Source organism: Cyprinus carpio, chromosome A18 (genome assembly GCF_018340385.1).
Source record: "Cyprinus carpio isolate SPL01 chromosome A18, ASM1834038v1, whole genome shotgun sequence".
Taxonomy (NCBI): domain Eukaryota; kingdom Metazoa; phylum Chordata; class Actinopteri; order Cypriniformes; family Cyprinidae; genus Cyprinus; species Cyprinus carpio.
This window is the reverse complement of record NC_056589.1, coordinates 26,775,363-26,788,063: the sequence shown is the minus strand read 5'-3', so window position 1 is coordinate 26,788,063 and position 12,701 is coordinate 26,775,363. Positions and strand designations below refer to the sequence as shown.

The 12,701-nt window shown below is 38.4% G+C and overlaps 1 pseudogene; it reads right to left on the bottom strand.

Annotated features, from left to right (window-relative positions):
* The window catches only part of LOC109051767, a 29,662-nt pseudogene extending 21,708 nt beyond the window's left edge, over window positions 1-7,954 (bottom strand).
* Window positions 7,955-12,701: the final 4,747 nt, after the last annotated feature.

The window sequence follows — 12,701 nt, the reverse complement described above, 5'->3', positions numbered from 1 at the left end:
TTAGAAAAAAACAATAAATGAAATCAAATTAATTAAGATTAATAAAATAAAATATTTAAAGAAACCGTAATATATAAAATCACTAAAGCTGCCATGAAACAAAGTATGGTTCAAAACATTTACACTGAATAATTCATGTAAGTGTGTTTTCAAATAAAGTTTCATATTTTTCTTTTAAACCCTCAGGAATGTCGATCCCATAGGCTTTCATTTAAGTGCACAAAGTACACGACTGAAAATTATTTTCTATGGTAGACTAATCAGAGTTTCAGCTTTTAAAGGGATAGTTCACCAAAAAATACGGTAAGCCTCTCATACCAACCTGATTAAAACAGTTGTGCTGCTTCAGATTTTTGTGAAACTGTGATTTATTTTTTAGAATCCTTTGAAAGTGAAAGTGAAAGTGAAAGTGACGTGACATTCAGCCAATTATGGACCGAAAATTCAAAAGAACTGCATTTATTTAAAATCGATTTTTTTTTGTAATATCTTTACTGTTTGATCAATTTAATGTCTTTGATGAATAAAATTATTTTATTTATAAAAAAATATATATAAAAAAAATCACGCTGACCCCAAACTTTTGAATGGTAGTGTAGTCTACTTTAGTTTTCCACAGAATAAAGTCAGTCATACAGGTTTGAAACAACGTAAGGGGTGTAAATCGTGTGAACTCTCCCTTTAGGTTGCACTGAACCAGGAATGTTCCTTTAACTGGGTCAAGCACTAACTTTTGATTTGCACAAGAGAAAAGGTCTGAAACAGCTGCAGTTAATGCTGGTAATTTGTTACAGGCTTACAGGTTCAGGAGGAAAGATCTCACCTGAACGTCCGGAAACCCAAGGGAAAGCCTTCCAACCTTAATCTCACACACACACTTTATAAAAACACTCTATAAGAAGCTTAATTAGCTATTCATATACAATAGCCACACAATAGGCCTTCCCCTCCCAGCGGGTCTCTAACAGGACCTGAATGAGAACAGGGCATGGAGGGGAGTGGTCCTCTCCCATTGTTTTAACTGCCCTGCAAGAGCTTGTCCTCTCTGATTCTAAAAAGGTCCATTCTGTCTCAAATCCTGCCTTTCACTGAGGCACTACCTCTATTTTGTATAGGACATTATCCTGCAAACAATTGCCTCAAAACCAACATGGTGAGCTGAGATGCCCCTCTCACGATTCAGACCCTGGGTTCTTCTGTTGCCTCTTTCTCTTTCCATTTGCCCCCCGACTTACACACACAGCGCTGCTAACTACGGCTTCAGAAATCATTCTAATATGCTGATTTGCTGCTTATAAAACATTTCTGATTATTATCGATGTTTAAAACAGTTGTGCTGCTTCATATTATTATGGAAACTGTGATGCACTTTTTTTCAGGATTCACAGATGAATAGAAGATTCAAAGATTCAAGATTTTTATTCGTCACATACACGATTATATAGAGAATATATAACCAGTATTGAAATGTTCGATCAGACACCCCCCCACACCCCCCCCCCCAAAAAAAAAAAAAAAACACTGACTAAAAATATAAAATGACTGAAATCATTCTCTGAATTAAAGTTATGTGACAACAATGTAGCTAACTATGGTTTAAAAAATATCTACCGCTTCCTAATGCATGTTACTCCACACTAGAACTGTGTTTTTATTCCACTGCAAGCACATGCATTCACTGAAGTTCTCTGTCTTCTGTCTGTGTCATCCAGTCTTTCGTCAAGCCGCTGCATTCTTCAGATGGTTATGTGTGAGGGAGTTCATGCTGAACATGCTCAGTACTTGTGTGACGCTAAATTACGTTTGCAAGCTTGTACGGCACCCAAACACACACACGACCACATTGAATCACTCTCTACCCAAAGTCCACGTTTACATAAATGTGTTGGTTCCGCAGGATTTCTGTGCAAATTATGACAATGGAGAGGAGCCAGCGGCTGGTGGAAACCCCCCCCCACACACACACACTTCATCATATCAACGGTTATCAGAAACAATCACATTCAGATGATCTAACGGGCAGCAGGAGGACATGAAACTCTCCCAGCAGGTCAGACCTGAAGGCACGAGTGTCTCTGTGTGTGTGTGTGTGTGTGTGTTTGCTGCCTGAGGGTCTACAGTACTGCTGAGATAGCAAAGGTCAGCTGATATGAGTGATGGAAAATGGCAAATTAAATAAATAAGACAGATAATCACTCTACTGAATACAATCATCTAATCTAAAAACAGCAACAGTCTGCCTGTAGGTTTGATTACATAAACTTCTGAAAATACAGCTTCAACTACAACCAAAAGGCTTCTTAGGACAGTCATTCTCAAACATGCATTTAAACAGATGGTATGTGATGTGACTCAACTTAAAATATTAATTTATAAAATATTATTATTTTGTTATTTTTGTGTAGTACTTGCAATTTACATAAAAAAGATTTTTTTTTTCTCTCTCTCAGAGATATTTAATGCAGCACGGAGGCAGCATAAATGCATCTACACAATAACTACTGCGGGAAAAACCTCACACAAGCCTAATTATAAATATCTTTTTTTTAAATAAAGCACTGCCTTCTACCATTGAGTGATTACCATACATAGCATGCAGAAAACATTTTTAGCATATTAAATTTCTTCCATTATGCCCAAGCACATTAATTCTTCATTAGCAATGCATCACTTATATTCCCAAATTAAATGTGCATACCACACAGACTTTTTATGGTTTTTATAAAAATGTAGCACTAGGATGGTCTGATTGGATGTTTTAAAAACTTTAGGAACCTCAAGGTCTCAAAAGTATTATTTAAAACAACAACAAAATAACAACAACAACAAACCACTAAAAATTGTTTTGCTAATTGAAATAAAATAATAATAATAATATTTAAAGGAAAACTTAAATGTGTTTTATTTGAGGTAGTTGCAAATGCACTTCAAGTTGAAGTGGTAAAATTACTAAAACTAGAAGAGAAAAAGCTAAACTGAAATATGAAGTAAATACAATTGATATATATATATATATATATATATATATATATATATATATATATAGCGAGAGAGAGAGAGAGAGAGAGAGAGAATATACAAAAATAATAAATATTATATAAATAATAATAAAAAAACAATGGGTCTCAAGAAAACCATCTGGTGAAATAAAGAAACCCTTTGATCAGAGCAAAAATAATGAAACATCAAGAATCCTAAAAGAGAACCATAAAGCAACTCAAGAACCAAGTAGAAGGTTGCATTCTCAACCTGCGGTGCTGCGAAGAACCACTAAAGAACCTTCAGTACACTTAAAAGGCTCCTAAAGCACGTGTTACTCATGTCACAGCTGTGCCATGTCTTGAAATAGACTTGAATGAGTATTTGGGTGGCTGTGAGTGTATGTATGTATGTATTTATGAGCTGTAGTTTACAGTAGCTCAATTACAGCAGCTTTTCCAAGGAACCGGGGATGCTGACAAAGCCAGACTCTTTTGTTTACTTCCTTGAAAAGGAGACTAATCTTTTTTCATTTTGATATGTTTTGTGTGACAAAACCTGTAGGAGTTTCAGTTTTCCCACAGAGAAATTCAGCAAGGCTGTGATTTCAGTGTCTGCCCACAGAAAGTCCAAAAATACGCCCATCCAGAAGCGTCTCAGCCTACACGCCACTCAGATGATGTTTAGTAGACGTTTGTTCACCACTTCTATATTCACACAGTATATCTGTCTACATATACTACAGCATGCGTAAGTTCTCCACATTATTAACAGTTAGCATCAGCATCGCGCCAAACACACGCTCACTAACAGCAGCACAATCACTCCGTTATCAAATTTTGGTCTAATTTCTTTCTAATTCCTAAAAATGAACTCTAATAGGCTTTAAAAGCTTTTTTAAAGTCAAAGGTATGTTCTCTTCTAAGTCTTTAACCGAAGAGCAGTTTATTAGCATCAAGAGTGAGTATAATATGGTCCCAAGGAGCGTCATCATAAGGATAATCTCACTAACTCTAGTACAGTCCTGCTTTCACTAGCCGGTTACTGTCCCCTTTAACACCTTTCACTCGGATTTGATCTGTGACTCATGTTTTTATCATACAGTACCATATATCAAGGTACCATGGTAACTGTCCAAAAAAACAACAAAAATCATAGGATTTACCACGGTACTGCCACATTATGTTTCTGTAAAGGTGTGTTCTACATTTTGAAGAGCTAAAATAATAATAATAATACATTAGGTTAATAGTAAAATGTGACATACTGTTTTATTCCAAAAATAGTATTTTTTTTCCAACATTATCTAAACTTTAATATCTACATGCTCTTCAATATGGCCACTGCAGTTCACAAGATACTCATGCTTAATAGTCTATATTTTATATGATGTTAGATTTCCCATGTTATTGTTAGCTGATCTCACTGATACCCTGCATTGTCATCGCAGATCTAATGGGATTCCCCTGTAGCCAAAAGGCAGGATCTCAGAGCATTTTCTGCTCCTGTTTATCAGGGGAAACCGACATCCCCTCAGGGTGTGTGTGTGTGTGTGTGTGTGTGTGTTTAATCTGAGCTCTATAAGCACTATTACAGTGAATGCATCATAATCTTCTCATTTCACTGTGGACTTGGCTCCCAGCCTCACACAGACAGTTCATCAAAAAACATCCATCCATTTTTCCACTCAAAAATAAAACCACCTCTGATGAAAAAGGAGGCTTACAAAAGACGCATTAATGCAGAAGTGCGCAAACACATACTGCGACACAATTAACACGCTGCCACACACATTCTAACATGTTTGACTTTCAACCCTTGTGAGAAATTCAGTGGCCCAATTATTGAGAGTAAGGGTGAGGAGAAGCTTCTTGGAAAGTCGTGGGAGGAAAATGTAGCAGTGAATTTACTCGAAATCGTACAACTTGAGAGTCCTCTCTACGCTACAGTTCTCTAGGCCATCATTAAAGAGGACACTGATGAACGCCAATAATGTGCTGCGCTCACTACATCAGTATTATCAGAGCAAATACTTTCCTTTTATATCCATTCTTAATATGAAATAAATTGATTTACTACATCCAAACCATAAAACATCTACTAGCATTTTTTCTAGATTCTGAAGAATGTGTAGTAAACATTTTCAAGGTTAAAAAATAAAAGATTATTGGAGTATGTTTTACAAGAAATCAATCTTTCTTTCTACTTCAAAATGTCAGGTTTAATCCAACGCATTACTTGTTAATTATTTAATTATTATTATGTAATTATTTGAGAGATTTTTTTCACTAAGATGTTCAGAGTGTTGCTAGGTGGTTATGTACTTGAAAAATAACCAGCAACCTACTAAGATTATATACTTGAAAAAAGCCCACTCTCAAGACGCTATGATTTTTTCATTATGAATTGGATAATTTTACAAAAGTAAAAAATATGGACTGAGGATTCATTCTAAAGGTTAAAATTTGAAGCATAAGCTGTTACTAGTGATACTGCCTTAAAGTATGCAGACTAATTAAGACATTCTGTAATTAGGCCATTTACATACAGACTGAGATCTCAATGCTTATTCTGTTCCATTAGAGCACCTGCTACTCAAGAAATCCTTTAATTATGACAAAACCCCAAATGCTTCAGCATACTTGCAGCTCAATCCATAAAACTTTAATATGTCGCAGTCATACTGTGATGGGGAGCTTTTCTGTACAAATTGAATTTCGAGCGGATAATGAAACTATCAATGAAAACAAATGAGGCGTTTTCTGAGTCTCTTCAGCCACTATAACGTTAAGACCATCAATCAGAAAGCTATCGACACTTTTATTGCAGGAATGGTGGATTCGACATCACATGATGAGGAAGCCAATCCAAGCATCATCAATGCAGAGCAGAAACATCTCAGATATTAACTAGTGCCGGGCAACGATTAATCACGATTAATCACATCCAAAATAAAAGCTTTTGTTTACATAGTATATGTATGTGTACTGTGTATATTTATTACGAATAAAAATGCACACACATACAGTATATGTTTTGAAAATATTTACATGTATATATTAATATTCATTTAATTTATATTATAGATAAATATATTTAATATATAAACATAATATATTTGTCTTAAATATATGCATGTATGTGTGTGTATTTATATATACATAATAAATATATACAGTACACACACATATACTATGTAAACAAAAACTTTTATTTTGGATGTGATTAATCGCGATTAATCATTGCCCAGCACTAATATTAACATGTCAGCTTTCTGGCCTTTGGATTATGAACACTTTACATTAACTTTACATTACATTGTCTGTGCTGCTTAGAGACAGAACAACATATATAACTGTTGGAATTATTTTTACTTTACGATTAAGTTGAAACAATTAATAGATAATTAGACTACCACAATAAAAACATAACATCCATTAATAATAATAATAATAATTATAATTTAATTATTAGCAGCAGTAGTATTAGTAATAGTATAGTAGTTGTATTCGTTTATTTTAAAAAAAATATAAGCACTTTGCGGATAATACAAGTACTTTATTTCTGCATTTTGACACAATTATAAATAGATTATTATATTACCTCTATAAAAACATAAAATCCATTATAAATAATAATAATAAATGAATATAAAAATATAAGTATTTTGAGGAGCTGCTTAATAATTTATATATTTTAAATAACACATTTTTTATATTCTCTCTAAAATAAATTATATTTATTAAACAAATGGACAATGTAAAGTGTCACCCATTGTTATATCTGTAACTGAAGGTGGTAATAGTTAACATTGATCAGTACTGTTTTGCATTCCTTTACTAAAAGTACCCACATACTGTCTTATGAATGGTTGTAGAGTTGAAATTAATTTCATAAACATCCACAGAAATGCACGGATTATGTCCAAAACACACTGACTGCTATTATATATGGACAAATGTGGTTTCCCTTTGTATCAATCAACCAGAAATGCAATGACAAAAATATGCCCAATTAAAATCGATAACGCCATTAAAAAAAAAAATCAATGGCAACCTAGAGCATCGTGCATGAATGCAACAACAAAAAAAATTAAAGTAGAACTGTCGCTCGAACGCGCGTTACATTGTAACGCTGATCAACAAAAGATCTTTATTGCGTCATAATCGCTGTTACATTGTTGCACATGAATGCGTCTGATTCTTTAATCGCGCCCTAACAGCGCTTATGATCGGCTCTCTCGTGTGTTTAAAGGCCTCAAACTCTTCCAGACACCATTTTGAGCGTCTCTGTGTCTCAGCTCTATGGAATGTCCAAATGCATGACAAGGGAATGAACAAAGTCAGCTTGAAAAATCCCTCTCATTCATGGATCCATCCCGAAAACGCCGTTCATCGATATTCTGACCTAGAATAGCTAAAGCGAACGCATTCGTTTTCTCTGAAATCACCATCAGGCAAATCAGAAAGAGCTTCACCATCACTAACACACACACACACACACACACACACACACACACACACACACACACGCACTGGCAGGAGAAAGGCATTGCTGCTGTTTGATGGTGGTGAAGCTCTAATCGTGGTTGGATGGTGTTTCTGGAGTTTAGAAAGGAAAACTACATCAAATATGACTTACCAGAGTGAGATTGTTTAGAAAGGTCACCCTGATCCAGTCTGTGATCCCGGTTTAAAGCGATCTTCTGGGTTGCTGAGGGTCAGTCTATTCTCCGCGAGTGTGAAGGTTTCCTCCTCCGGTTGATTTTCAGGCTGTATGGAAGCACATAAAGCGATGGGGGATGGGGGATGCCAGAAGAGAAGAGAGGAAGGGAGGGGGAAAGAGAGCGAGAGAGGGGGCAGTTACATAGAAACACAAGGGGAGGACCTCTGTGTCTGACGCACGACTGAACGCACCAGTCATTCAGCGCACCATCCATTCGCCATATGCAAAAATCATCTAATATTGCCAAATATGAATGTATGCGTCTGCATGAAAATAAACCACACTTCGTTCTGCCCTGATAACTCACATGCAGTAACACCCACGCATGTGCAGGGACTGGCCAAAACGAAAGTCAGAAAATACGCCAGTTTTCATGTCCACCTGAGAACAAGCACTGTTTCTTCATTTTAAGCTGGAAACCCAGGGCTTTTATCACACTTAAAATTATTAAAATAATGTTAGTATTATTCAAACGAAACGAACAAACAAATAAATACAATTGATCATACCTATTGTTTTCCAAATAAATAAATAAATAAATAAATAAATAAATAAATAAATAATAAAATAAAAAATAAAATAAATGTATATACAAAGTGCTGGCTAGATTACTTACAAATTGTAGTCCGTTACTGATTCCAGATTACACGACAAAAAAACTGTAGTACCACAAATATAGACGAATTTACTTGCTGTATAATATTTGATCATTTATACAAAAACCTTCACCAAGAAACTAGTGAAACTTTGGTTCGCGCGCCCTCTGGTGTCTGTAATGCACCTCTACATTAGGGAGAGAAAGACGAAAGAGTTTATTTTTCTGTTTCAGAAGATTCAAGCATCTGAAACAGGAAATATGTAAACTAGTCTAATATTTCAACAAGTGGGGCAATGAATAAATCTCAGCATCGTTCTGAATGGCCAATTTCCTTGTGAACTGGATGAAGAGAAAGCAGCTCAGTCCGTTGGGAAAGATCAACAATGCCATCTAAGGTTTCCAACATGTTATATCCTCCCATTACATCTGTATCAGCTTTCTTTTTGTGTTCTTAACAGATGATTTGAAACTTACAATATATATTACGTAAATTCCATTACAAAAAAAAAAAGAAAAGGAAATTACAGTACTCCAAAGAGCACAATTTAATTTCCATTATGGTATCAACAGATCACCATAGTGCATGTACCTTTGATACCTTTTTATATTTTTCATTTAATGTGTCACATTTCCATGAAGTTTAACTTGTAATACTCAAAAAATAACTAAACCATAGCCATATTAACGTAACAACTAATAACTAATTAAAACTAGTAAAAATGACAAACACAACAAAATTACTAAAACTAATTACAATTGAAGTAAAATATAAAATACAATTTAAGAAAAAAAACTAAAAACTAAAATAACACTGTCTTTATCTCATTAGGTAAAGATGCTAGTTTTCCTCCTATACCTCAAGCTATAACAGAAAATCCTCCCTTCTATGACAACGAATCACCACCAGAGGGAAATGGAGGTCTATTCTCATTGGGCCAGAACATCTGTTGGGCTCCACCCAAAGTACTGCGTGTCCTCAGCTTGGAAAGTTCAAAAGTCTCACTTGTTTTTGAATAAGTACCACAAGTAACATAACTCAGTATTTAATGAGTGTTAATGAATTAATGAAACTTTAAAGTGCTTAAATATGATCCTAATTCAGGAAATGATTCCCAAATAATGCTGTTTGGGAACTCTTCTGGTACATAGTGTGTCTTTAGAGCAGATAATAAACAACTGAGAAGCAACCAGGCAGAAGAGTGCTGGTTCTTCGAGGAACTTCCAATAATACCAAGGTGCTAAATGTCCAAAAACATGCTACTAAATGTGTTACGCTGGTATGAACAGCGAGGTAATTAACATAAGGAATAAGTATATGTAATAAATGTAATTGCTTATGTTTGAGTGGTTAATTCCACTTCTTCTTTCCCTGAAAGAACAGAAAAACATGTTTCTCTCACCCAAGTGACTCCTGTGGCAGATACGTTTTTCAAAGTACGACTAAAGCTAGTGTAAAGCTAATGTAAGGGTCCACAAGGGTCCGCTAGGGTAAGCGTGATGTAAAAAAATCATCATCGGAGGGTGCAAAATTGCACCTAAACCCTTGCGGTCTTCCTCTGAGTCCACACTTTCGTGATGTAACGCTGCTTTGACTGTGGGTAAAAGTCTGCTGCGGAGCTCGCCTCAGTGCGGGCTCGGCAGAATTGCGCATCGAGGGCACGAAGGGGGCACTAACGACCACCCTTCTAAAAGCTAAAATGACTAATGGGACACCCTGCGGCCTCATGGATTAATGGACACACGCACACGGCAGCCATTGTAAGACTGCAAGTGCACGTGAAGTGTGCCATTTGAGACACGGCCTCTTTGTGGACATCCGTGTGCCTCCCATTTATTTTGTGACAGTGCGGACAAGTACGTGCGGTCACTAGGCTACAAAAGCACCAACTGCACATGCGCTGGCAAAAAGGCATACAGCTGTGCGCATCTCCAATCAATGGACCAGAAAACATCGATCAAGATTATACCAAAACACGAACGCCGGTCTGGTCTCCTACAGGTCTCCTACATTCCCTCATACAGAGCTCCCCAACCAGAGTTGGCATCTTCTTTGACCACCTTCCTTTTGGAGGTCAGTCCTAAAGGGACGCCTGATTGAAAAAGGGAAGGGATTTTCCAAGGAGCCATAGCTCTGATCCAGCGGTGGGTTACCCTGAGATGAGAGCATCCCAGGCACCAAGTGTGGGAAGGGACATGGGCTTTGAGCCAGTACTGGAGGGGACACATGTGAAGCAGGCCCAGAGGAAGCAGCTGACATAAGGCCAGGCATCCTCTGGAAATCCCTGTGGGGCTTCCAGCATAATCCACGCCCGCAACTAGGCAGAATTGATAATTGTCCCCAGAAAGATCGCTCACTAGTTGGGAGACAAAGAGGTTTTAAATTGATTCACAACCCAAGGCTCTCCAGGTGGCTGAGCAGCAGTGACCTGTGAGCAATGAGTTCCCATTCTGACCTGCCTAAAACCAGCCAGTTGTTGAGGTAACTCAGAAAGTGGATTCCTATCTGTCTCCTATCTTCAGATCCACTGACAGAAACCAGTCCTTGGGACATATTTGTGTAAGGATCGGCCATCTCATAAGCAAATGATTCAGATACCTGAGATCAAGAATGGATATGAGCCCACCATCTTTCTTCCTTTTGCAAGCAGTGTTGTTACTTCAGACAGGAGAACATGAGCATCTTTGTCCTGCACTGAAGTCTGAATAATACCTCTGAAGCGAGGTGGCCTGCATGCAAAATGAAGGAAGTAACCTCGTTCTGTGATTGTTAGAAGTGAGCTTGACACATCTGGGATAGCTTTCCAGCCTGAACACGGATGGCTAGTGATTCTAGTTTTTCGAATGATAGTTCGGGGAACTGACATTTGTGGTAATGAGGAGAGGAGAAATGCTCTTCTGAGTATGTGGGTCTACTATCACAGCAGTAGCCCTAGCTTGAATGGGGCTACCATCGCTCAGTGTTAAGTGGAGGAATGGAGAGCGAATGCAAGTTTTCTTTGAGGGAGTTCCAGCCTCAGTGAGAACTGACCCTCTACTCTTCCTCTCAGCATTTGGATCCAGACGGCTCCCCAACTTCACTCAGGGGTGGGGACCTTGATGCTTCGGAAATGGGTAGCGTTTCGCTCCAGCACCACTAAATTGGCCATGGCCTTGCTGATCGCCTGTGTGGTGACCTTAGCAGCGCACTGAGCCAGGTCAGTTGCTGTGCGCAGCTCCCTAAAGACATCAGAACTCTGTGTGAGACTTGTCTATGGTGTGGAGAAGTTTGGCCTGGAACACATGAAGCACCGCCATCATGTGAAGCGCTGAGCCAGCCTGGCCAGCCGCTGTATAGGCCATTTGCTAGGGCTGAGGTAGTCCTGCAGAGCTTCGATGGGTGCTCTTCATAGACTTTAACTCCAGGACCAATGGAGGTCACATCAACACAAACAATGCCACCTCCATACAATACAGATTGCATCAAACCATCTCTTCAGTGCCAAAAACAAAGTCAAGTCATGTCACCTTTATACAATACTGATTGTATCAAAGCAGCTTTACAGTGTCAAACAGGAAAATAGTTTGTCAATAATGCAAGAGGACAATAAAAATGAGTCATTTTTCCAGTTAGAGTCAGTTCATTGATGATTCAGTGATGTCATCATCCAGTTCAGCTCTCTTCCAATAGTGTCTGTGCAATCAGTAAACCATCTCCAACTGAGCAAGCCAAAGCTGACAGTGGCAAGGAACCAAAACTCCATCAGTGACAGAAATGTAGAAAAAAGGTGAAAGCGGTGGAAGTAGAGGGATTAACACGTGCCGAGTAGAGAGTGCGCCACGTCCTGGTGAGCTCCACGTGAACTGCCAGCGGGAATGGGATGAGTTGTTGGCAGGAGGAATGTTGACAATGTCCCTTCAGGTACCACTCATTAAGGAGGCCGCGGGCGGGCTCTTCTGGAGCTGACCAAGCCAGGCTGAGATCCTCCACAGCTTTAGTTAGAAAGCGGATCAGCTCGCTGTACATACAAGGCCGTGTTGTCTGCGTCAGAGGCGGGGTTTTGGGCTCTTCGCTGGAACTCGCCCACTCTTCAGCATCTGAATTCGTCAATGACATGGAGTCATCAATGACAGCTTCTTCCTCAGATACGCCAAAGGAAATCAAGCTGATTGCAGCCAATGAGTGGCGTTAATCCTTATGTGTGAAGCACACAGGTGAATCGAGGCATTGGGGAGAGAGTGAAGCACGCATGAGCTGCGCCGGCATGAGTTCACTCGAGCTCAGTGTTAGAGACCTGCTGCTCTGCTGTTTATTCCTCTTAGAAGAGAGGGGAAGATGGAGAGCAGAGCGGGGAGGACCGCCCTCAATAAAGGCGGCGATTTGTTATCAGAGAGGGGTGAGACTCATCCTGCCCAGACAGAT